Raw genomic sequence first — 26,758 nt, forward strand, 5'->3', positions numbered from 1 at the left:
CACTTAAACAAAGCAAAAATATGTCTTGTTCCTTCATCCAGTGACTCACCCCAAGCCAACCAGCTAAAGGACTCTATTCCTTTCCTGTCATTGTATTAGTCTGATGAATACAAATACCAAGGGGTGAAGACCTCATTTAAAGTATTCCCCAGGAAGTTCTCCCATATCAGAAAATCAAAATTCAGATTTTAAATCTTTTTAATATCTTCTATTTAAACATGAACAATATTTAAAAGCCCCACACCAAAAAAAAACCCTATTAACCATAATTTCATTTTTGAAAAGGTACACTTTAGTTGAAACACAAGAAGGACAACAATGTATGTAAGACTTTCATGTCAACTAACTTTTATTTGGTAACAATAAACTCTAAAGGTGTGAAGAAGTTACCAGGGTTACACCTGGCTTCCTCACTAAAGGCATCTATAACGGGGGCAATTAATACCAATTCTAGTTAACTACACTGAAACTGTACTGAAACCACCCACTCATCTCTTTCTCAAACAGGGATTCAAAGGTAATCACATTCACTACTGCTGACTCAAACAAGTATTCTAGAAGGGAAAGGCATTGTATCTCTACAAACATTCCTATGAGGTATTTATTTCTCACTTCAGGTGGGAAAGATAACACAGACTGAAACTAGTCTCAACTCTTATCTTGACTTTTTCACAAATTGTTAGCCACACTAACACTTTGATCATTAAAAAAAAAAGTGTCAAGCATTTAACCTTTTCCTCACTGAAGAAAGAGAAATTCCTTGTCTTTCTTCCAACATGCCATAAAAGACTCTTTCCCTAAAACCTCAAAGACTTTAGGAAGTCAGGGCTTTTTAAAAGAAAAATCTATTTAACTGAACACACTCATACTATTGAAGATGACAGAAAAGCTTTTCTGCTAGAGGAGGGAAGGCATTTTCCAATAGGGTTCTAGAAAAAGAAATTCTACTGATGTCCTTCCTTTCCCATCTCAAAAAAGAAAGAAAGAAAGAAAGAAAGAAACCTCATGGGGTCAAAGTTGATTTATTTCATTTCCTCCCCTTTCCCCAAAACAATGCTTAAAATTTTATTATGAATTATATTTCAGGACTTCCCTGGTGGTACAGTGGTTAAGCATCCCCCTGCCAATGCAGGGGACACAGGCTGCATCTCAGGTTTGCTGTGTGTGCTCAGTCACTTCAGCCGTGTCCAACTCTCTATATGACCCTATGGACTGTAGCCTGCCAGGCTTCTCTGTCCATGGGATTCTCCAGACAAGAACATTGGAGTGGGTTGCCATGCCCTCCTGCAGGGGATCTTCTTGACCCAGGGATCGAACCCACGTCATCTTTGTCTCCTGCATTGCAGGCAGAGTCTCTACTGCTGAGTGGGCCTGAGAAGATCTCAAATGCCAAAATGCCAAGAGGCAATGAAGCCCATGCTCCAAAGCTACTGGGGCTATGTGCCACAACTACTGAAGCGCTAGAGCCTGTTCTTTGCCAACAAGGGAAACAGCCACAATGAGCAGCCCTTGAAAAACAATGAAGAGTAGCCCTTGCTTGATGCAATTAGAGAAAGCTCGAACACAGCAATGAAGACCCAGTGCAGCCAAAAAAAAAAAACAAACCCAACTTCCAGGTCTTTAAAAATAAATACATAAATAAGTTACAGGACATATATGGAACTTCTTAAACCCCAAACTAGACAGTTACTACTAACATGTAACTCTCCCTTAATAAACAAAGGCTATATTGTATCTCATGAACAAGTTGTAAAGTTAAATTTATAAAAGATATGAAGAGCAACTGGAATAACTAACCAAGTTTATATAAGATATATAAAACAAAAACTTTTTAAGAAGTTAATCCAGTGAACACCATAATAGTGTGCCGTTATATTCTTCAATGCTCCTGGACCAGTTAAAAGCTGTAAAATGAATGAAACCAAATCCAGTCCTCAGCCCATTTTGTGAACTTCACTTGAAAATGCAAACTCAAATAATCAAAACCACCTCCAAATGGGAATCAGCATTTCTGAAGTTATCTTTTACTAACATCTTTCGCACCTCCGCCTAAACACATTTATTGCTCAGTCATTCATTCACGTGTATTTGTGTTGTCAGCATATTCTAATTTCTCCACCAGACTATTCTTCTGATATAAGCCACAGAAACTAACAATTCTCAAAAGCAAAAAAAAGAAAAAGAAAAATGAAATTCTCAAGCTGGAGTCAACTCCACTTCCACAAACCACACAAAGCCCATTAGCGATACAATTTATCCCTGACAAAGAGACAACTTACACAAGTATTCTACTGTGCTACTCTTAGTGAAAACAGAAACCACTCCCCAAATAAAGGTATGAAGGTTATCATATAATTCCTTAATTGACAATATAATGATTTTGATTGCGCGGTTGGTTTCGGTGTTACTATTTACATTGTGATGTTGAGGTCTGTTCAATTTTTAACGGAAAGATGAGGTTTTAACGAACACACTCAAACTATTCTCAAATCTGTGTTACCAGAGCAGTCAGGAAGGGACGAGGGGATGGGAAGAATAAATTTAATCTGACATCATAAAGAGAACAAGAAATCGTACAGTGACATCGTACAGTGAAAATGCTGCCTTAAAAAACAAAACGCTACTACTTTTCTGCAGTTAAAATTATATCCTATCTTGTATTTAACTGCCAAACTGAACATAAAGAGAACAAGAAAAAGCACCATAGCAGATCCAACCCTGCCCTTACATAACACAGCCTGGTGTCATCTTTCATACTTGTGTCCTATATGAACCAATAGCACAGGGGCAATATAGCAGTTCCAACTTCTGTATTCAGACATTTTAATGAATTAAAAGGAATTGTAGGGAGAAAAGGCTCTTAGGAATCCTGTTTCAGCCCATATTGCTGTGACTCAGTGTATTATTCTAATGTCCCTTCCCTGGTAGTTTAAATGTTTATTTCCCTTTAAAACTTTGAATACTTTTAAATTTCACCCTTATGAAGCTGAATATTGCCAGATAAAAAAAGCTCCCTTACTATTAAAAAAAGAAAAAGAAGAAAGGCTTGATAAAGGTCTTAGAAACAAGCACTTCTTATCAGAAAATGAGAGCAAGATTAGGTGAATCTGATTTATAATGACAACAGGCATGTTTTAGAAAATTAACTCCCAAGATAAACTGTCTAAACAAATACCACAAGGTTTAAATACTTTATATAAGAAGTGCTTACAAATCATGAGAATCAGTTTAAAAGCAGGTAAAGGAAAACAAAGGAAAATGAAATAAACATAAGTAACAAATAAACATATACAATGCTCAATTTAATTGGTAAGAACAAGAAGGCAAAAAATTAAAATCTGATGAAATCTTCTAACAAATTACCAAAGGTCTATTTGTTTGAGTATTGTAAAACATATAGCCTCATGTATTTCTGAGATTACAAACTGATACAATCTTTCTGAAACCAGTCTCATGGAATTTCTTTCACAAAAATTGTTCTGAAAAGAACCCAAAATTTGACACTGATTTGGATAAAAAGATGCTCGTAGCAATGAAAAGTTAGGCAAACTAAGGAATCAAAATAGTAAAATGGCTCAAAAGTACACTGATAAAATAGAATGATGCAATCCTCATAGACAATTTTATAATTCATAAGTGATAATAATACTACAAATAAATACTACAAATAATAATTTAATAAACAATATTTACTGATTTGGGAATGTGTTCTCAGAGAATTATGCAAAATAATATACACATAAATATGTAGGAACAAAAAGAAACCCAGGAAGCAGACATCCTTTTTTGGGATAAGAGTGACCAACTATTTAAGACCAACTGGGCTCAGCTGTCAAGGAGGTGATGAAAACTGACCAACAAATCAGAAGTGCCAAGAAGCAGAACTTGGGTTAAAGTGAATGGATGAACAAAATGGCACTGTGCTGAGTAGGATAATGAAAATCCTGTTCCCCTTCTGGGGAATGATCTGAAAATATACCATCTCTCACCCTGAGAATCAAAGTGTTTCCGAGACCTTTCTTGTTCTTAGCTACCAGACTTTGTATATCAGATGCCTACACAGACTAGGTGGTTTTTCCAAAGACTGGATATGCCCCTGCTCCTTACATCCTAATTCCCTCATTGCATCCGATATAGATTTTTCTTGGGTGGTCTGTGCCCAAACATATCGATTCAATAAGGAAAGAAGTATTTTGCTAAAGCAAGGCCTGTCTCCTATAGATTACATGAGTTTTTCCTACTCCCCACCCCTTCCAACTCATAATGACCCTCTTGTTTGTTTCAAATTTCCCCAACCCAATCTAGGCTTCTTCCCAGTACATCCCCTGGATGCCACTTTGTTGCTGTTCATGTTAACCCTTACATGCGGAAAAGTGAGTGAGGGATCTATTTTTAGAAGAAAATGATACCTGTGGCACCAAGGTGTTATGTAAGAAAATCCAGTAAGTTATTTTTTCATACAATTTATTAAAATGTACAGTTAACCAACTTGCATATGGAACTGACTCAATAATTTATTCATAATCTAAAAACATAGTTTGTGTATGACTGCTTTTTTAAGTTTCTGTGTACAGATTCTCTACTGCATGTATGTTAATTTTCCAGGCTTCTCTCTTATTTAAGGGCTCAAAATCTCCCTTCTTTTAAAGCTCTCCCTAGCAGAAGACACAGCAAAAAATTATCATGAAACAAAAATCAGACCTGATTCAGAGACAGAATATTTTTGCACTTACAAAAATTATGTGCACAAGACTCTCCAAGTCATGTTAACAAATGTTTATAGCTTTTTCAAAGAGAGGTAAGGTATTCACAAAGGAAAAGAACACTACAGGAAGGTTCACTGGTTATCACGGTGCCCTGCATGTACATTCTTCTACTCTGAGTCCTCCTGAAAAGGCAAACAATAAGAGGCAGCACATCCAGATTCCTCAGGATGCTGCAAGAATGCAGAGACAAAGAACCACTCCTGCCCTTAGTGAGAGGCTCTCTCCATCTCCCTGGTGATGTGGACTTCTGACATCCCGTGTCTGCTCTGCTCTGCAACAGTATTCTATAAGCTTGTCAATCACAATCACTTGTAGAAAAGGATCCACTTATATCACATAAGCTGACTAACTGCTTTCTTCCTATACGTTTTAAAGCCTAGTTGTTGGCTCCACCTATATCTTAAAAGTATTAATATTCCACAACAAGAAGATTTCTAGGAACTTTTTAACTATATTTGATTATGTGGATGTACACTGTTTAGCACAAAACATCTAGATTTGAACCTAGCTCCTGTTTACTAGATGTGTGATATTGCTCAGAGGTAAAAATTTGTACTTTGGGTTTCCTTCTCTACAAAATTGGGATAATAATTCCTAAAGGAAACCAACCTGATTATTCACTGGAAGGACTGATGCTGAAGCTGAAGCTCCAATACTTTGGCCACCTTATGCGAAGAGCCAACTTACTGGAAAAGACCCCGATTCTAGGAAAAACTGAGGACAGAAGAAGAAGCGGGCGAGAGAGGATGAGATGACTGGATGACATCACTGACTCAATGGACATGAGTTTGAGCAAATTCCAGGAGACAATGAAGTACAGGGGAGCCTGGCATGCTGCAGTCCATGGGGTCGCAAAGAGCCGACATGACTAAGTGACTGAATAACAACAAAAAATAGTTCCTACGTCTCATAGGGTTTTGTGAGGATTAAATAAGTAACTATATGTAAAGTATTCAAAAGAGCGTTTGACAAATATAAAATACTCAGTTCAGTAAACATACTTTCCTTAAAAAGTGGTGCACTTGATACCTGGTATAAGCTCTCAGCTTCATCTCCAGTAAACTAAGGAAACAGCCTAATTGGTTAAACTGTAAACCAGATAAAACTGAATAACTCATTATATGTAGATAATTTGAAGATTATGAAATTATAATTACAGGTAATGAGAAATAAGGTAGTCCCCGTTGTTTCCACCTGTCTCTCATATACTTTCTTTAAGGGCAGAAAGTTCATTTGCCGTGTGTGTGCGTGCGTGCGTGCACGCATGCACATGCACGTGCAAGCATAGAACACTAGCAGATAGGTAAGGAAAAGGGATTATGACACACAAAGATTTAAAATATTCTAGACACAGCATACGTTATCTCAGCTAATTATCAGTATGACTTGGCTGAATCCACAGAATTCTGGCTTTTAGCGAATTCTTACTCATCCTTTTTTAAGATTAGAAATAGGATGAGTTTTCTCTGACCATACACTTAAGCTATCCCACCTCACTCCCTAAACCATGTCATAACGTTGACAATACATCAATGGACACGCTCTGCACTATCACAAGGCTTTACACTTATCTATTTACATCTCTCCTTTTAAAACTAAAAATTCCTTGAAGACAGAAATGGATACTTATTCCTGTTTTTATCCCAAGCATCTATCAGAGTGTCTGGTTATATTATTAATAATAGTAAGCACTCAGACACATGTGGCATTAATTTTACAGCTCAGAAAATGGAGGTTTTGGGTTATTTATCCACGGTCAATTTACTACAGAAGGAATGTGAGGACTGGCTGTATTGCTCCTCTAATGAGACCATGGTATGTTGTAAAGAAGTAGTTATTTTTGTGCTTCAAGGCCACTTCTCATCAGCACCTGGCCAGCTGATTTTACCGTGGACATCACTGCAATTCTAAGAAGTCCCTCAAAACTTTTCCTAGGTGTTTAAAATACACCCATCAGATGCACATTAAAATGAAACATAATAAATTTTTCATGGACTCTCCAGAGGCTACATTAAGCTTGTTTTGTAAACTATATGTTTGAATATGTGATTTCCTTACCTAGTAACATTTTTGTGTGATAACACAAGCCAAAATTTTATTTGGGAATCTGATAAGCAAAATTTCAAAGTCATTCAAAGGTTAGCAACAAAGATTTTAATGATGAAAACTTCATTACATGTAACATTATTATAATTTTTTTCTGAGCATTCAGATGATGCCAACATCTTTTATTATTCAAACTAAATGATCAAACACTTAAAAAATAAACCTCTGCAGGATTAAAAAGAAATAGACTAAAAAGGTTCTATATTCTGCTCTATTGCCTTGTTCACCTTTGCTTTCAGTGTCCAGCGCAGTCAGCTTGTTGAATAAACTAACCTCTTAATAAAATTTAATTTCATTATGTCTGAGAAACACGCTTGCCCACACATCCTTTTTGTAATGTGTCTATTGGAAATTTGTACGGGTATGCCCTCTGGAAACTGTAAAGAAAGAGATCGTTCTACATGGGGAACTAAAGGTTGTTTCCCTAGGCGATACAGCTCACACAGACTGTGATTCCCGGAGCTGGAAAACTATTGCTTATATTTTTAGGTAGGGCTGTCATCTTTCCTAGACCCCTTTATCTTAATCTCCTATATTTTACTAACAATTTCATCAAAACCAAAATAATCACACATTATCCACTGTTGCCAAATATTCTTACCATTCACTTTTTTCACATTTGATATGTGTTAAACGTTATATGATCTACAAGAATGAGAGATACCATGATGTTAAAAATTTAATGCCAGTAACTTCAATAACAGAAATTACATAACTAACAGCAACTCCACTACCTTTTTACCTATGCCGGACATCCTGGAGTGTGAAGTCAGTGCGCCTTAGGAAGCAACACTAGTGGACATGATGGAACTCCAGCTGAGCTATTTTAAATCCCAAAAGGTGATGTTGTGAAAGTGCTGCACCCAATATGCCAGCAAATCTGGAAAACTCAGCAGTGGCCACAGACCTGGAAAAGGTCAATATTCATTCCAATCCCAAAGAAAGGCAATGCCAAAGAATGCTCAAACTACCGACAATTGTACTTATTTTTATATGCTAGCAAAGTAATGCTAAAAATCCTTCAACCTAGGAGGTTTTACCAGTATGTGAACCAAGAACCAATGCTGAAGCTGGATTAAGGAAAGGCAGAAGAACCAGAGATCAAACTGCCAACATCTGCTGGATCATACAAAAAGCAAGAGAACTCCAGAAAAACATCTACTTTAGCGTCATTGACTGTGCTAAAACTTTTGACTGTGTAGATCACAACAAACTGTGGAAATTTCTTAAAGCAATGGGAATACCAGACCACCTTACCTGCCTACTGTGAAACCTGTATGCAGACAAAAAAGCAACAATTAGAACCAGACACAAAACAACAGACTGGTTCACAATTGCGAGGAGTACATCAAGGCTTTATATTGTTTCCCTGTTTATTTAACTTATATGCAAAGTACATCATGCAAAATGCCAGGCTGAATGAATTACAAGCTAGAATCAAGATTGCGGAGAGAAACATCAATAACCTCAGATATGCAGATGACACCACCCTTATGACAGAAAAGGAAGAGGAATTAAAGAGGCTCTTGACGAACATGAAAGAGGAGAGTGAAAAAGCTGGCTTAAAACTCAACATTCAAAAAACAAAGATCATGGCATCCAGTCCCATCACTTCCTGCCAAACAGATGGTTTTGAACTGTGTTTCTGGAGAAGGATCTTAACAGTCACATAGACAGCAAGGAGATCAAACCTGTCAATCCTAAAGCAAGTCAACCCTGAATATTCATTGGAAAGACTGATGCAAAAGCTGTGACTCCAGTATTTTGGCTACCTGATTCAAAGAGCAGACTCACCAGAGAAGACTCTAATTCTAGGAAAGACTGAGGGCAGGAGAAGGGGACAACAGAGGATGAGATGGTTGGATAGCATCACTGACTCAATGGACATGAGTTTGAGCAAACTCCTGGAGATGGTGAAGGACAGGGAAACCTGGTGTGCTGCAGTTCATGGGGGTCGCAGTCAGATATGACGGAGCAACTGAACAACAATCACTACCTTTTCAGGTATAATTAGGAATTTCTTCATGATATCTTCCCAGCATCCATCATACTATAATTTGAATTCATATACTTTCAAGACTAAAGATGGAAAAGTCTGTGTGACGGTATAGATTCTATTCTGTTCACAACATAATGACAGCACTCCATAAGGTGAGTACTTAATAAATATACATTAACATGCCAATATAACCTATCATATGTCTAAATGCTATTAGATAAAATTTTAATTTCTTGCAATAATTCCATTTTTAACCTTTTAAATTCCATTTTCTATGAATAGCCCTGTTCTTACTGTATATTTTGGTTTTCTGGTCATGGGCATCACTGAAACATTTATGAGTAAACACCATGTGCTAAATAAGCAAGACACAATATACTTAAAATAAATTTTTCAGTTTCTACCTTTAAGCAGTTCAGTCTTAAAAGTATGACACAGGGCACCTCATACAGTGAGAGAAAGGTAGATGATAGAAAACTATGTCAACAGGAGAGTGTCCAGGAAGGTTCCTTAGGAAAGATAATGTTTTAAAATTGCCAGTATCAAGAAACAGGTAAGGCTCTGCTCATAAGTGAAATGACATAAAGACCACATCAAGGTCACTTATTAACCTATTACTATTTTTAATTGTAAGAACATTCATTAAAAAAAAAATACAATATATGGAATGCATAGTTGAAAGTGTCCCATCAAAACATTTCTTCTCACTATAGTTTTTGTTTAATCAAGAAAGCTAGCCTCATTTCAGTGATTCAACATTTCACATGTTTGCTTGGTTATTTTGAAAAGTTATCAAATACTTTTTGGTATTTCTAAAATACTGAAATAAAACTCAGTGTACTAGGAAACTCAAATTCAATTAGTGTGTGTGTATAAAGACTAAAACTGATTTTTATTTCACTATTTATCAAGAGGTCTTTTTGACTCACTGTTTACAGTCCCACCCTCATCATTTCATGAATGGCTCTTCTGAAATTCTCTCATAACTCATCATCTCTGTGCTTTGGGTCATTCTCTACTTCAGTTCAACAACCACTCTGCTACCTTTATCCTTCTAAAAGCCAATCTAATTCCAGCAGGTTTAATAGATTTGACAGTGCTCCCAGGTCTTTTTGATAAACTCCAAAAGCCCAAGTATGGCATGCAAGACCTCTTGACTTTCTAGTCACATTCAAAGTGTCTAGACCCCTTTCAATTCTCTACCCCAAGTAAGTAAAATGGTACTCATCTTTCAATGACATACTCTAACATCACAGGGTATTTTCTGAACTTGACTATCTGAAATAATCACTTGCTCTGTATGCTCTCAGAGATTTTAGAAAGACCTAAATTATCACATTTAGTAATTAGGAATAATTATATTTTTATAGGTACTATCTTAGAATATCAATTGTTGCATCTTCCTTATTTGTCTTTTTATTACTAAAAGTATCTGCAAGTAATAAGTTCCATTTTTTAAAAAATTTCAATCTAAGAAAAATTTAAACATCCAAAATTTCATTTGGGGATGTTGGAACTGGGAGAGCCTTTTAGGATTATCCGTCCAGTTATTTCTTTACACACACTCACACATAAACTATACCCACACAGATGATACTATATATCGAAACAACATACTTATTGGATTCACACATAATTAATACAAATTTCAAAAATGGACTCATTATAACGTTGTCCATTTGCTATTTTAAGTGCTGGTCATAACCCATTAATTACTATCTTCACAACTGTTAATGGGTGGCGGTGGTATTTTACAATTCTAAAAGCACCAACCTAGTCTAAATCCTTAAATAAAGAAATAAGATCCCAGGATCATTATGTGAATTCACAGAAACTCCTGAACTAATGTTAGACGCAATATTCTAAGACACTGGTCACACTGCCTAGGCAACTATTCTGTACATTCTCAATATGCACTTTGTGTTTTACCAATTGGTTTGGTAAGAAATCTAAAACTTCCAATGGACACTCAAAGTTTTATTCTAGATAAAATAATGATCCTCTCCTCACATCACATTTAATATCTATTTGAATATACATTTAATAATCCCTATTAAACATATAAAACATATGATCCGAATATCTATCTTTGGTTAATTACACTAGGGGGCACTTTTCAACATCTCTAGACTTCAGGACTAAGTGCATCTTTCTGAGAAAGGATGTCACATTCCTGGAATTTCAGAGCTATGGTCTTTTAATCCATTACCAGTTTTCTATCAAGGGATTACTGTCTTGTTTTTCTTACATTAATTATATATAGAATCCTCAGGCAGAAATTCTGACAGAAAGAATGTAAACGAGCTAAGCAGATGTCATTTTAATTAAAAAGAATACATACAAATATTTCATTTTGAATAGGAATTCAATAAAGGTTTAAAATTATTCTTACTTGGCAGGTTTTGTTGTTTAAATAAGAACACATTTAAAAACTTATCACATTGATTATTAATAATGCAGAATAACTAGTCAACTTAGAGCTTCATCAGCAAAGGCAGTGAATATCTGAGGAATACATAGGAAGAGAAGACAAAGGAAATACAAAAGCTGATGCTTAACTTGCTCTAAGAATCTGAACTTTCGCTTTCTGGCAAAAAATTATCTGATTACTACCAGATTTAAAAGTCTATAGTTTGGGCAATATAAAAGGTATGTAATTTTGCAAGTAACTGCAAAGAAATAACATGTATATTTTACATCTAAAATGATACATGAAGTACAAATTATGTACAAACTATTTTAAACTGCTTTCAACAAAAAAAGATAAAATTTACTTGTTGCAAACATGCTTCTTTGAAGATCCCCGGGGCATTGTTAAATATTAAGTTTTAATTAGTGTTGATTAACAAATATCATCCAACATAAGATCCTTTTAGTTTTAGGTAACTGCTATCTAAGTGACCTGCCTAGAAATTCACAAACCAACAGGGCATGCTTAATTTGTCCCTGTCTTCAAGTAACATCAGTTTGGGACTGTTTCAGTGTACACTTTTACAACAGTAATAGGTATTCAAATTAGGGGGGCAGGGGGCAGAATTTATGGAAATTCCAATGCTTAACTAAATCAGAGAATGAGGTTTTGAAATAGTAAATAATAAATCACAATGAATCCTCAATCTGGTTGTCAAGGAAACTACTTTGCCTCTACCATAATTGCTGCGATCCCCATCTTGCCCCCTTTGACACCAATCCTTATCATACATTCTGGTCAGAGACTGAGAAAGTAGCTTTTCTATTCCTCTCAGGCAATCATGTAACATGTATTGAGCTTGACTGAACAGGGCCAGGCGGCCATACAAACGCTGAATTCAAGGCCTTTCCTTTTCTATATAGAGACAGTAATTAACTAGTAAGCAGCAGTATATTCTATCAAGCTTTAGATAACAATAACATGTCTCCATGCCATGTTTTAGTAGCTGTGTGTGTAGAAAGTTTGTACTAATTGATTTATTGTCACAAGATCTGTTTGTGAACCAGCAATCATTAATGTCTTAGAGGTAAACATAAATTTTTTAATCCCTTTGAAAATAAAGATCAAATATTACATTTAATAAGACAAATATTTACATTAAACATTAATATTTATAAACCAAATATTATAAATAAAACAGAAAAATAGTGCCAAATATGTATTATCAGATCAAATGGGTTACTTAACTTTCTCTTCCTTACATCTATTTTCATATATCAGTCATTTTTAGTAACTATTATAAAATAAAATCCTGATGTAAATGGGCAGTTTTATGCCTCTAATTCTATATGCTGCTTATTGCTTTCTATTAATTATTTTGATTTCCTTAACTGTATTTTATTAAAACCATCTGTTTTCTAATATAATTCTCAAGTGCTTTCAAATGTATTTCTTGAATTCAAATTGCTATGTATTCTGGAATGCTCAATTAGATCACTCAATTTTGAAGCTTTCTCTATTCACTTCAACCATTAAATGATATAAAAGTAAAATCACCTGTGTACTTCTCAATGCTATCAGTCTACACTGAAATGAAAATTATCTTCCTCATCAGCAGGACAACTTCCAAAATTCAATGTACACATTCATTCTTTTTTATTTATTTAAACTCAACATTGGCTCACACACAAACCATGTTTCTCTAGAGCTTGTCACACTTAACTAGCAATAAAGATAATAACACTGACTACACAGTATTATATGAAAGAATGCATATGTAATGTTTAGCTCTGGTCAAAAACTGTTTACTAAGAAAGCATTTAATTAAATTTTAGCTTTCAACAATATTAACAATTTTTCCATTTTCCATTTAAAATTAAAATATCAGGCAAGTAAATTGTACAATTTGGAAGAACAGGTCAGAATGTTTGCTAAAACTTTAAAGAAAATTCTGCAGTAGCTTCTAGGAAACTATATTCTCTCAAAGTATAGTGCCAAAAAGAAAAAGGTGTCAGGATTCTTTAACAAATCATTCACAAACACAGGGTTGCTTAATTCGCATAAGCAATGGAGAAAATCGTTTCATTTGAAACCAGAGAGAAACACTTATGAGTACAAAAAAATAGCAACTAAAGACTTTTTCTCTTAATCTTTGTACTTGTAACTACTACTGTGGTTATAATTTTTAACCTCAAAGATACCATGTACCTAAGTTTTTAAAAAACAAAGAAAACTGTCTGGAATAAGCAGCTAAGCAAAGAAAGTAAGTAGTTTAAACTGATGGGGAAAAGTGTAATAATTATGGAAATTCAGGTTATGCCTTTTTAAAAATTCTCTGCTTAATTTCTCTTCTAATAAAATTCATTATGCTGAAAATAAACCGCATAACTTCTCAAGCTGAAGCAGCATGCCCCATAAAAGCCCTACTCGCCAATGAAACACACCATACCTTAACTGGGGAAGTTAATTATGTGCTTTGGTTTCACAACCAACTGCTGTTGCCAGCTGCATTCTAAATAAAAGTAAATAGAGACAGTTTGAGCTGCCAACAAAAGACATAATTAAGTAGAAAAAACGCTGTCAATAAAACATGGCTACAACATTTTAAACTTTGAAAACTACCCCAGGCCAACCAGATTTGGACTACATTGTATAGTCAATACATCTTAACCACTAACCATTTGGGTCAAATAATAATGTAGAAGGGGAAAGCTCACAAAAACATATTTGTGGAGAAATAAAGTTTTATATAAATGAAAGTTAAATCAGATGGTTATTTATTTATTTATTTAGCTTTTCTCAAGAATTCCACAAAAGAATAAAGCTCTACATAAAATGATCGAAGGTCTATTTTTCTAACTCTGCTCTTCTAGCTACATTGGAGAGAAACTGGTTCATTACATTCAAAGGATATGTAAGGTCTAAATTATCTCCTGGAATTAGCTGAAAGGGGCTAGTAAAGCATCTTAGGAGAACTGCCTTCAGTTTAAAAGACGTCATGAACACAAATGGCATTTAATGTTTCCCTCAGGGTTATCCTCTAACCAGAAAGTTAACTTGTATATTTACAATGTTTCTAAGTTTTCAAAGTGCTTTCACATTTGATAGGTCATTATCTACATAAACAGCTCTGGCTGTTTCGACATACTTTTCAGAAAGCATGACTTTATTTTTTTTAACTGCAAAATAAAAAAGGGTTTTTGTTTTTCTTTTTAACTGCAATTTTTGAGAAAAAAATGACTTTTACCCTGATGAATACCAAAAGAGCTTAGAATCTATGTAGTAATTATAAGGTATATTTGGATAACAAAGTCCTTGCTTAAGTTTGCTAGAAAGCAGTGTCTCTTAGTGATAACAGAAATCCGTAAACCTTGCAAGCCACAAGGATTATGTGGAAAAACCACCTCTGACTATTGAGCACCAACCTGATGTTTGTATGTTTAACCAGCTTTCCCATGTCTAGCTAGATCAAATGTCATGAACCATCATTTCTCTTATCTTCCCAATTCTCCCTAGATACCTAAAATCAGAAAATAAACTGTGCAAATTAATTGTATATAAATCTAAAGGTTTCCATAGTACATCTATGTTGGCATAGCAGAAAATCAGGGAGATCAGTTGAAATGGTGGACCCAGAAAAACGGCGGTGTAGCTCACCAGGCAATTTTCACCCTCAATGAAAGAAAATGGATAAAGAGAAGAAAGAACAAACTGATGAATCAATCAATATTCACCAACCACCACTTGGTGCTTTAGCATATTCCAAGGCAGCTTTAGGGCAAGATGAAAACAATCTCTTGCGTCTGCATAAACAACTCCATCCAAGGAAATATATATAAGTAAATAATTAGGGGGCACAAACTGTGTGGTGTAAAAACTGGGATAAAGGTAGATTCATAAGAACTGGAACTGGGAAAGAATATGTTATGTTGGAGAGATTTCAGCTTAATCCTGAAGGATGAGCAAAACAGATAACAAAGGAGGATGGACAACTAGGAGGAAAAACAATTTCAAAGATGGCTGGCTCACTTGCTTATTACTAAGTGCTATTTGTAACACTTGAAAATAACAGAAGTAATCTGAGAAAGAAATATATATGTTAACATGGGGTTATTATTTAAGCAAAGCACACAGGAATTAAGGCCTTACCCTCCCCACCCAAAGTTCTACCACATCATTTTGTGGCCTGGATCCATTAATCCCCATACCACTTCATAATGATATATAGTTTCACAGTAGCATATAAACCTATGTATCCATAATATGCAGTATGAGTATATTTCACACAAATATAGAAAGAAAAGAGGTTGGTTCCCGGTGGGTAAGTAACACCACCACAATGTTAAAGACTGAGAGATGCTCTTGTAATTAACAGCAGAATTTGAAGAGGCAGGACTAAGAGATTTTAAACTTTCCAGAGAAACCTCTATTAAGAATGTAGGCTGACTTAATCATGCATCTCTGTAAGAATCAGATTAGGTTGTTTCATCTCTTTTACTTCTCTGGAGACAAAGAACATGCAACTACTTGAGAAATAAATTCTCCAACATCATCTGAGGCTCAAGGAAAATGCTAGAAAGCATTCCAAAAAGGGCACTTACAAGAATATACATATAGTCACTCTTGGAAAAGGGAGAAACATCAGGATATCTCTTCAGACACAGTGAAGAACTCAAAGTATTATTATTACCACTGCTCAGATGAGACCAAATCTAAACATATTTAAAGGACTTGTTTTGTTCAGTTTTAGTAATTAGAGCCCAAAATCAAATTTATTTGTTCTGTATTTTACTTTCTGTAACACTTGATTTTTTTTTAACTAGAGGTATGAAGAACAGTCTTTGTAAGAAATTTACATTTCATTACAGATATAACTGGCTCACTTGTCAAATGCATTTCAAAAATTTCATTCTGAATTGAGCAATTCATCTCCCATCAATTAGTTACAAAGCTTAAAAAATGGCCTTAAGATTTGTCTAATCCAATTGGCTAATGTTCTAGATGAAGAAATGATAGCCCAGTTCTAAGTCTCTTGCCCTCAGATACACATTTAGTGGCCATTTAGTGGCAGAGAAAAGTCAAAGCAAAAGATTTACCTGCAACTGTAATGATTCTAGTTTTTCAAACATTTACTCCTAAGTATCCTTAATTCTCCCAAGTTGTTTCAATAATGACTCTGTGTTTTAAGAATAGTTCATTTTCTCCAGGCATTTCCTAATCATACTGACTCCAAATCTATTCATCTCTATGTTGAATTTCTAACCCTACAATGCTATCTTCAGTTTGGTACTACACTGGGGATAATTCAAGTCTCAAAGACAATCAGAGGTACAGATTTCGTCTTAAGAGGATTGAGGTGTGTGTAAAAGGAAGGAAGAGGCAGATAAGTTATTTATTATATGTGATTTCATTGATTTGACTTAATTAAATGGTTTCAGGGAGAGGTTCCTTCTTTCAGAATTAAGCTTTAAAACTGCAAATTTTTGATATGAACTAATTGTACTAGAATCCAGTAGAACCAAAATACACATAGTATATGATGTGTATCCTTTTAAGAAAATCATAATTTCTAGTGTGTTCAAGAATAAGACAATAACCACACAGGCCTGTATTTCAAGTTTCCCATGATGCCATTTACTCTAGCTCTTAGTCTTTTACGTGACATTGAGCTATGTTATAATTACAAAATAGTTGAAAACAATGACCTCTTAATTTAAAAGGGACACATTATAACATTTCTCTCTGGTATGATACTATTTTAATTCCGTTTGTGAAGACATTCAAGTTGGAAAATGACCATCTGTAGTGCGGTTGCATTATTTGGACAAACTAATGAGTAAATGTCCTCCTTTGCTCCAAGAAGGAGACCATTAAATGACAGAAATTCAGAAAAAGAAAAATGAATCAGATTGATTCAGTGCCATATAAAAAAGCATTCTTCATTTATTATTTACAACTTTCAAACAAAAGAATAATCTTTAAACACATGCTTTTTTAAAAGTATAAATTTTCTAAAATCTAGCTTTTGCACTAAGTCAAGAAGTATGTTAGCAAACAAAGCAAACAACTAGAATTCAAACTTCCTATCAATTCTTCTCATGATGTCTTCAAATTTATTCATACATATAGATAGGCTATGTCCCAAACATTAATATCTTATAAATGTATAATTTTAAAAACATATACACAGTAACTTCAATTTTATAGATTGTTAAATTTTCATCTATTTTGAAATATTTTCCAAAAGTGTAAGCTGTCAGTATTCACTGAGTTGGGAAAAGAGATAAATGTTTATTTACAAATAAATTATTTTAAGAATGTCAAATCAAATAATAGATTTCTGACCTATACTGTTAGTAGTTATTAAAGTAATTTCTATGTATGTGCAATATGGAACCTATAGCAAGTGCTTAAACTGTGTACCTAGTGAGAAACCATCATCCTAGGTTATGTTACGGAAGAAGGGCAAAGAAGGCCACCATGATAGTCTTCTAGTTTTCCTGCAAGTATAAGGATGGGCTTTGAACAGACAAGATTTACTCACATGGAAAACTATGGCTTCCCTGAATCCCTTGATGCTTACCAAAGGAGAATAAAATTCCCCTCCAAATTATAGTACAATTTTAGAACCAGGAACTATAAATACCTATTCATTGAAATTACACAGTATTTTAATACAGTAAACAAATGGAATAAATATTCCTAGTCTGTTTTTAAATTTATAAACATGATTTACAGGATTATTTTTTTCTTTCAAACACAATTAAACTACCTTTGTCAAGCCTGACTCATGATTAACACCTGGCAAAAACTTTAAAGAGTTTTGATTAATACTAAGCAGAAAAGTCAGCTATACACAACAACCTCTAAGGGCAAGGTCCCTGGGTTGGGATCCTCCTAGAAATACTATTATATCCTCATTTTAAAGATAAGTAAAACAATGCAAAAGAGTTTAACTGGCTAAAGTCACCAACAGTTGAACGCTCCTATTAAAGACTGAACAGGTTGAGATTCATACTCAACCACTCTGGCCCCTATGCTCTCAAGCACTATGGCATGTCATCTGAGTCATGTCAATTGCAGCAAGCCATTTTGATGCAGAGATAAAAGCAAACATTTTTTAGTTTGTAAGTGAATGATGAGAACCATACCATTTTATGTCATCCTAAAGTGAGAATACCTATCTTAACAAAACATTGTTACTTCAGTCAGTCAGTCAGCTAGTCCAGTCACTCAGTTGTGTCCGACTCTGCGACTCCATGAATCACAGCACGCCAGGCCTCCCTGTCCATCACCAACTCCCGGAGTTTACTCAAACTCATGCCCATTGCCTTGGTGATGCCATCCAGCCATCTCATCCTCTGTCGTCCCCTTATCCTCCTGCCCCCAATCCCTCTCAGCATCAGGGTCTTTTCCAATGAGTCAACTCTTCACATGAGGTGGCCAAAGTATTGGAGTTTCAGCTTCAGCATCAGTCCTTCCAATGAACACCCAGGACTGACCTCCTTTCGGAGGGACTGGTTGGATCTCCTTGCAGTCCAAGGGACTCTCAAGAGTCTTCTCCAACATCACAGTTCAAAAGCATCAATTTTTCAGTGCTTCACTGGCATTCAAAAAATTATTATAAAGCGTGATGACTAGGGAGACAGAAATAGGAATTAAGACTCAACATTATAGGATGAGGTGTAGAACAGGAGTGGTTAAGATGAGCACCCAGAGAATCCTGTCTCAGGAAAAGAATCAATTCCACTTTTGACTCTACTACATAAGAGACTGATTGTGGTAATCCATATCCCACTTGTCCGTAGCTTGGAAACTATAGCTGAGAATTTATCAATCAGTGAAAAGTAGATTAGCTGTTTAAACCAAGGGCAGGAAGTAACAGTGAAAGTCAAGAATTTTTAACAACTTTTCTCTCAGTTTGAGTTATCTCGATTCTGCCACTAACTTACTATGTTAACCTGAATAAACATCAAGTCATGACCATTCTTCAAGCCAGAATTGAAGGGGCTAGATTAAATTATCTCCAAAGTTCCTTTTAAACTTCTATAGACTTTAACTTAGTCACTCAAGGTAAACAAGAATTTATTGACAGTAAAGTAACTCTACTTGTTATTATTACATAAAAAGCTCTGTTAAGAATAAATCAGGGATTTCTCTCATGATGTGAAATGGCCTAAGCAATGGAAAAAGTAATTTAGAGCACTTTGAATGAGTGTAAAAGATCACATATTGCCCACTTTAGTATTATTAAGAGCTTTATAAGAAAATAATATATATAAGTACAGCCTTAAAAACAGGTTGGGATTTTTAAATATTTCACAGTAGACTACATACAATGTTCTAATAGAAGTAAATGAGACAAGAGCTCAATATACAAGTATCTGCATCAAAAAATACTTCAGGAACATATTCAAAGCATATGATAAAATCAATTTGAAGTCCACTTTAAGCAAGCACTAAAAACTTTTCATATTTGTGATTGCAGTTATATAGTCACATGTGGAAAGCATTTTGATAGGCTTTTCTCAACATTCTAACAATTAGCTCAAATATGCTAATTTTTTTTAGAAATGTCAACTTTGTGAAGTACCGTAACCATTCCTCGAAGACATAAAAATGTGAAAATTCTCAAGGTCTAGATTCTTACTCAAATGAATAAGGATTTATTCCACAAGCACTTGATATATAGTATTCTCCTTTATGCACTTTAAAAAGTTGAACTACTACAGCAAATGAATAATTGATTTATGGTGGAAAAAGTTCAAGTGAAGGACATATTATTAACTGTGCAATAAAGAGGCTGGTTGGAAGAAAATGTACCTCTCTGGAACATTTTAAAAGCAATATTTAAGAAACGCAGATGCCAGATAAGGGCAATGTTCTTCATTTCACATCAGCACATAAGTCACATAGTAAACCCTAAGTCCCCCTCCAAAAACAATAACAAAAGGGCAGATTATATATCAAGCTGAAAATAAAATGCAAGTCTTTTTCCATGTGAACATGTAAAGAGAGTACTGCACTCAATTACTATTTTAAAGAAGAAGATTTAACTGTTATTCCAAATTTCCCAAAGTACATCAATAATCTAATCAAAATATGGTACAAATACTACCTAACAATGAATAGTATAATTAAAAGTCTATAGGAAGTAGTGTTATTCACAATGTTTTGGTAATTCAAAAGCTGGGTGTTTTAATTTTACTTGGGCTTCCCCTGTGGCTCAGTGGGTAAAGAAACCGCCTGCAATAGGGGACACCTGGGTTCGATCCCTGGGTTGGGAAGATGCCCTGGAGAAGGGATATTCTGGCCTGGAGAATTCCATGGACTATACAGTCATGGGGTCGAAAAGAGTCGGACACGACTGAGCAACTTTCATTTTCACTTAATTTTACTTAATAATTCTGTTATTTTAATGATAAAAATGTATTTTTTTTATACAATTTTGCCCCACATCCTGAGAAATACCAACTCTAGTCAGTCAATTTTTCAACCAAACAGCAAAAGATAAGTATTATTAGGGAAGTGGGCTGGCAGTTGGACAGTTGTTCACTCTGCCCGTCATATTCCCTTAATGAAACTCTGATTTGCCTTTGTTCTGACAATAGCAAACAGCTGCTTGTAAATGAGCCACCTTTCCTAGGCTGCCTCCCATTAGTCCCCACTTCTATTTGACAAGGTCACTTGCTGCAGAGATTTGTAGAAGAAAGTGTGTGCAGCCCATAGAATTAAGAGTTTAGAACACAGGCAAGCAAGCATTTTTCTTTTGGTAGCTTGATCAAACCAAGACTGAAAGTTTTCTCTCAGTACTTTAAACATTTTTCCTTTAAAACTAACTAGCAAATGACTTTTCCATTAAATCTTTCTTTCCTTTACATCTACATGACATAGTATAAAAGACAGATTTAATCATAAAATGGTATTTACAACCACATATTAATAAATACTAGGGCTTCCCCGGTGGCTCAGACTGTAAAGACTCCACCTGCAATATGGGAGACCTGGGTTGGGAAGATCCCCTGGAGGAAGGCATGGCAACCCACTCCAGTATTCTTGTCTGGAGAATCCCCATGGACAGAAGAGCCTGGAGAGCTACAGTGCATGGGGTCTCAAAAAGTCGAACATGACTGAGCGACAAAGCACATTAATTAATTCTAAGATGTTGCTTCTCTGTTGTTTCACAATGAGAAACTTCAGATCTAATTGACACTATAAAGCAAACCTCACCTTTAATTTTCAGCTTGACCTATGATCTTCAGAAGGGCTTAAGCTACTTTATGACAATATCATACAATTAAGTTGTTTCCAAACAGAGGCATGCAGAAAGGGTGGAATGGCCAGTTTTCAATGCCACAGATGAAAACAAAGAAGGCATGTTGGAACAGTCATCATTACAAGATAAATCATGACTTTGTGGTTTTGAAAGTTTATGAATAGGAAAATATCTGGGAAATTCTTTAAACATTCTTAAGATTAAATAATTCAAACATCGAATAACAGAACTTTGGAATTAAATAAGCATTCAAATATAATTTTCACTATCTTATCTTTCTAGTCATATTTAAAATTACAGAGTTTTAATGTTATTCTTATCTTGACATACAACCATTACAAGGAAGGTGAGCCCATAGTAAACTTTATTGAAGGATAACTAAAACAAAACTGAAGTTCTATTTAGCGACACTGGCATTTTGGATGTGAACACTGTTGAGAATTAGATATTGCCATTTTGAGGGGGGCACTAAGAATCATGTTACTATCTCTAGTTCCCTCATTCTCTACTCAGAGATTACAATACCATTCATAGAATATACAATCTATATTTTTAAAATTTCCAGCTTCCTGCTATCTAATTACACTTGCCAAGTTTCACCAGTATCAGGTCATGTGGAAGGCATCTGAATTCTAAAAATGCTTTTACTACTTTAGCTAAGTTGACTTTCTACTTAAAGGCTACTCCATTTTCTTTCTAAAATTTAGTCATAACTATTATTTTTTTATTTTTATTTTTATTATATTATTATTTATTATTAATTTATCTATTATTTATAATTTTCAAATAAAATAGGTTTTTCTACATTTCAATCAGTATGTGTCAAAGCATTTTTGCCACTATTAATTATAGAGAAATATTAATGATTATGTAAGTATTTATTTTAATGGAATTATATTTAATCATCTAGTGTTAAAAAGTATTCATATAATAAATAATTAAAATACGCTAATAGTAATCCCTTAAAACAGCCTTCACTTTTTGCACAAAGGTTTGAACACTCTAGTAGTTCACTATTAAGAACACAAGACAGATTTTCAGCTTCATTTATATTCAGAGGCAGGCAAATCACCAAAACTCATTTACATCCCTTCATTTTCCTTAAAGCATGTTAACAGCAGGTGTCTATCCATCCCACCTTTGAAATAGGTAGGTGGCTGAAAATGCCTCTACTTTTCAGTCAAGACCCTGAATTAAAAATAAACTTGAGCTTTAACTTGATCATTTTCTCTACAAGATGCAGTAATACAGAATAAATATAGTACTTAGTTTGTTCTTATTTTAATCCACACTCCACATACTGGTTTCACACCACAGATTTGCTTATTTTAACCCTGCATGTTCTCTGAAAACTTGAGCATTCAAGCTAATAAAGCTGACAAATGATCTAGCAAGAAACTATAAATGTTCCTTATATTCTTATTTTATTTATTTTTGCACACCATAGACTTGTCAGCATTCCTTTACACTAATGAATGCTAAAATATTTTCAAACCATCACAATGGGAAAGTAATTATTATATTAGCTGTATACTAGCCCTACATTGTACAAAATATATCTATGTAGATATACATAGAAAAATGTCTTTGCATCTTCTGTTGGCAATTTTCCAGAAATAAAAATACTTAATATTTAATATTATTTCCAGAGACATATACCTCCTTCTACCTAACCTGACATGAGTATTGCAAGAACCAGACTGAAACACAAAACTCAGTCAGAATGAATAAAGTCTTTGTGAGAGGAATATGTCAATAGAAAAGATTACAGAAAATATTCAAATCATCAGCATCACAAGCATTTTCAAAATAAAAATACTGAAGACTAAACTAACATATTTTATAAGTTGATAAAAATCTTTTCAGGGAGAGGAGGTGATTCTACTATTTGAAAATTTTCAGACTAAACCAGCCTTTTAGAAAACATTGTCTCCATATCCATGAAAAGCTAAAATTCAGCAGGGTGTGATCTAACTTAAGTTCTTCTTTACTACTGTGGCCACCTGCATTTCCTCTGAAGTTACAAAACAGATAGGAAGGAAACAAACCAATCTACATTCTAATCTTAAAAATAGATGCTACATCTCTAAACAATTCTAACTTCTCTGGGTATCAGTGTCCAGGGACATATTAATATTTAAAGTTAATAGGAAATAAAGTAAGATCTATTGAATGTAACTTGAAAAGTACAGTTTTATTTATTTTTCAATCTCCATCAACAACATACTCATTTGTTATTTATTTATCATTCACCGGATCAGACAATAAAAATAATGACTTCTATAAAGGTTAAGAAGAGTATCATTTACTAATGCTCTAACTAGTTAAGGGGTTACAAAGTTTTTTGAAAGGTAGTTTCACATAAATGCCAACCAATACAAACATACAAATTTTCATGAGTAGAAAAAGGAAAAGCAACACCTCTCCCAAACTTAAGTATGTTTCGGTTGTTTTATCTCTGCTAACAAAGAAAGGGCAATCCACTCCAGTATTTCTGCCTGAGAAATCCCACAGACAGAGCAGTCTGGTGGGCTACAGTCCATGGGGTCTCAAGAGTCCAACATGATTTAGCAACTAAACCACCACAACAAGAACAACAAAAACAGCAATAAAAATCCAAACCTTGATCATTTAGTAACATTCTTTGTCTGCATATAAATGCAAAAATGTCTTCATGGAACTAGTTCTGGCAACTTAAAATGCAGTTTATATTCTTGTATCTTGAAAATAACCTCACAGTCTGTAATTTTCAAATAAGCTAAAATTAGATTATCATTATGGTACTTTCTAAAATACAAAACTATTATTTGAAATGACTAAGAAAAACCCATTTGCACCTTTCTTTTACTAGAAAACTGATTCTTACAATTAGAAATGTTATTTTATAAAATCATTTGTTCATATATCAAAATGTTTCAAGAAAGGATAAATAGGAGTATTCAGTATTTCTCTTAGAACATTTCAAGTACAAATGGAAAAGCAACACTAGTTATTCCTTGTTTTTGGATTAAGTAGGTCTGCTAAAAAAGATCTAAGGAATCCAAGTATTCCAATTTAGATAATTAGGAGTAAATATAAGTCTTTGTACAAGCCTGCAGTTTGAAACAACTGTTAGGTTACCAAAATGTATTTTTAATAAATTAACTTCATTTTATTCTCTTCTTATAAAAATTCTCATAACTGTGGATAAAAAGTTTTATGTGGAGATACACACACCAATATGTATGAAATTAACTCTGAATAATTGTCTGGCACAAGCCATCATTAATTTCATACAAATCTCATAATGAACATCACAAATATTTTTTGCTATCATTTCATAAAGGAAAATATATATTTCCTACTTGTCCAATTTGGACATGGTAGAGTCACTATACATAGATATCTAATATTAATAATAGGAGTAGCCAATCGTAATTGGATTTTGTTAAGAAACAGCAAGATTAGTCTCCATTAAAAAAAAAACTGATCTGTATATCTTTATGTCATATTTTAAAGTATTGTAACTCAAACATCTCAAGGGTTTTAATTGGGCAGGTAATTTCTCTGAAATAAGAACAGTTAAATTTTAAAATAGAAGAAGAAAAAAGAAAAAGCAGTTGTGAGCAAGGGAAAGGCAAATGATTCAGAGTAAATAAACTACAGTGTAAAAGTTCTCTCAAGTGTTTACAGAAACTATAAGAAGTCTAGCATGCCTGAAGTCAAGGAACCCTACTGAATACTGGCCCCATGCCAGTTGGAGAGAGAATCCTAAATTAGATTACTGAGGGGTTTATACTAATTGAGGCCACCAAAGCCTTCTTAATAGAGAAACAAAAGGACCCAATTTACTTTTCACAGAGTTCACGTTTACCAAACTGTGGAGAATAAATGAAGAAAGTAGGGGACAAGGAGAGAAGTGCGTGACCACTGCATCAAGAAACATAACTGTAAAACTAACCCCATTTATCATTTTTTATATTAATGCATGTCTCCCCCACATATTAACTAAGTGCAGATTAAAACTAGTCTGGTTTCTCTTCAACATCACCAGTTTCAAATATTTTTTAAGGAAGAATAAGTTCATATTTGCTTATGATATCTACGGCAATAAAAGGGGCTCACACTAAACATTTTCTTTATGCTAGGGTAGGTGCTTTAAGAATACCTTATATTTAATGTTTCATTAATCCCCCATGGTAGATATTATTATTCTGATTTTGCAGATGCAGAAATTGAACCTCAGAGAGTGACTTTTCCTAGGTTATAAATATTGAGATATGGAATTTCATTTTAGCATTTTCTGACTTCTGACTTCTCATTATCCTTTTTAAAAACTTAATTATGCTATTCTCTTATTTTTTATGCAACAGTTGAGAGTAAGTTGCAGACGTGATACCCTTTAACTCTAAATAATTTTGTGCGTTCTCTAAAAACAAGGATGTTCTCCAACATAAGAACAGTACAATTCTAAGAGAATGAGAAAAACAAATGTGGTAAAATGTTGACAATTGGGAAGTCTTGGTTAAGACTATAAGGGAAATATTTGTACTATTCTGCAACTTTTCTGTATACCTGAAATTATTTCCACATAAATGTTTACTAAAATAAAAAAATTAAATTGTGAAAAAGAAAATCACCAGTTTCTTGGATATAGCAGTGGCAGAGATGAATATTACCAAGGGAACCCTTAAAGAGTAAAACAAAGAAGTTGGTAATTTTTATAACACACACATACTCACACTCCTATCCAAAGCTGAACTTTACTATTAAGTAGATTTCACAAATACACTTTGCGTCTATGTAAACCTTCACATTTATCTGGGATTTGTTGCCCAGCTTTTCCTTGCATTGATCCTGAAGAAGGCTTTCTTATCTCTCCTTGCTATTCTTTGGAATTCTGCATTCAAACGGGTATCTCTTCCTTTTCTCCTTTGCTTTTCACTTTTCTTCTTTTAACAGCTATTTGTAAGGCCTCCTCAGACAGCCATTTTGCTTTTTTGCATTTCTTTTTCTTGGGGATGGTCTTGATTCCTGTCCCCCGTACAATGTCGCAAACCTCCTTCCATAGTTCATCGAGCACTCTATCAGATCTAGTCCCTTAAATCTATTTCTCACTTCCACTGTATAGTCATAAGGGATTTGATTTAGGTCATACCTGAATGGTCTAGTGGTTTTCTCCACTTTCTTCGATTTCAGTCTAAATCTGGCAATTAGGAGTT

At 34.3% G+C, this 26,758-nt stretch overlaps 1 protein-coding gene across 13 annotated transcripts in view; it reads right to left on the reverse strand.

The window, feature by feature from the left end:
• Nucleotides 1-26,758, reverse strand: part of ADGRL2 (adhesion G protein-coupled receptor L2) — a 295,989-nt gene that overhangs the window by 100,340 nt on the left and 168,891 nt on the right. The gene's annotated exons all lie outside the window — the stretch shown is intronic.

The sequence above is a fragment of the Cervus elaphus genome, chromosome 20, assembly GCF_910594005.1.
Source record: "Cervus elaphus chromosome 20, mCerEla1.1, whole genome shotgun sequence".
Lineage (NCBI taxonomy): Eukaryota > Metazoa > Chordata > Mammalia > Artiodactyla > Cervidae > Cervus > Cervus elaphus.